The sequence below is a fragment of the Engraulis encrasicolus genome, chromosome 22 (assembly GCF_034702125.1).
Source record: "Engraulis encrasicolus isolate BLACKSEA-1 chromosome 22, IST_EnEncr_1.0, whole genome shotgun sequence".
NCBI classification, from domain to species: Eukaryota; Metazoa; Chordata; class Actinopteri; order Clupeiformes; family Engraulidae; genus Engraulis; species Engraulis encrasicolus.
This window is the reverse complement of record NC_085878.1, coordinates 13,954,122-13,955,125: the sequence shown is the minus strand read 5'-3', so window position 1 is coordinate 13,955,125 and position 1,004 is coordinate 13,954,122.

Genomic DNA, 1,004 nt, shown 5'->3' with positions numbered 1-1,004 from the left:
CCTATTTGTGTCGTGGTCATTTTACGACATGTTACGTCTTAACACATGTCCGCGCATGCACACACACACTCACTCACTTTCAGGTTAAAGAAACATTTTGCTTTACTATGTTAGAAATTGCATTTAGGCTGAGGCCTACTTGCAGTTCTCAGCAATCCTTGGTTTTGAAACCTTTGTGTATTGAACAGATGTTCAAACATGGCACAGATTGACGTCTAAGAGCAGGTGTTTCATTTTGGTCCAGTTTCTCCATGCCAGAGAGAAGGTTACAAAATATCGCATGTCACCTCAAATATTGACTCATAGAGTTCAGCAGCAGGCAAACACATACCCATGATGAATGAGTCCACTCTGGCAGGCACACAGACCTCTTTCCAACAAAAGAGCAGGTTTTTGCTCCTCAGCCAATACATGTAGGCCAAGAAATCAGGGTTGCTGAACTCCGGCATAAAAAGCCTGCCATTTCAATTCAAATATCAGATATTGCTGGTTATAGTATTTAAATACAATATCAGTCAGCGGAAAGGGAATATCTATCATTTAAATATGACAAGTGTTTTAGTGTACTGAATAAACTGCACACACAGAGAGAGAGAGAGAGAGACTAAAGCTCCTCTGCTTTTAAATTCCTTGCTATCGGGATGTAATCACTTGCTCCATTTCATTTTAATCCTAACCTCAATCCGTAATCTCTGCGCAGACAGTCCAGTCAGAGAGAGCAGAGCAGTGTTACGGGCTGTCAATCCCCTCGTGGGGATGTGCGGACGTGCGATGCAGATAAAAGGAAAACCAAATGGATTAATCATTGAAGAAAAATGAGGATGAAATGTGAGACCTTGCATCAGAACTCTCAAGATGCAGTTCCCTAATATTCTGTTGTTGTTCATGCTGCAGACTAGTGTAAATAAAACATTTCCCATAATCTCTTATTAGTTTTTTTTCCCTTTTGAGCATAATTCACAGTATCACTTAAATCTCTTTTTTTCCATGTATCATCACATTCT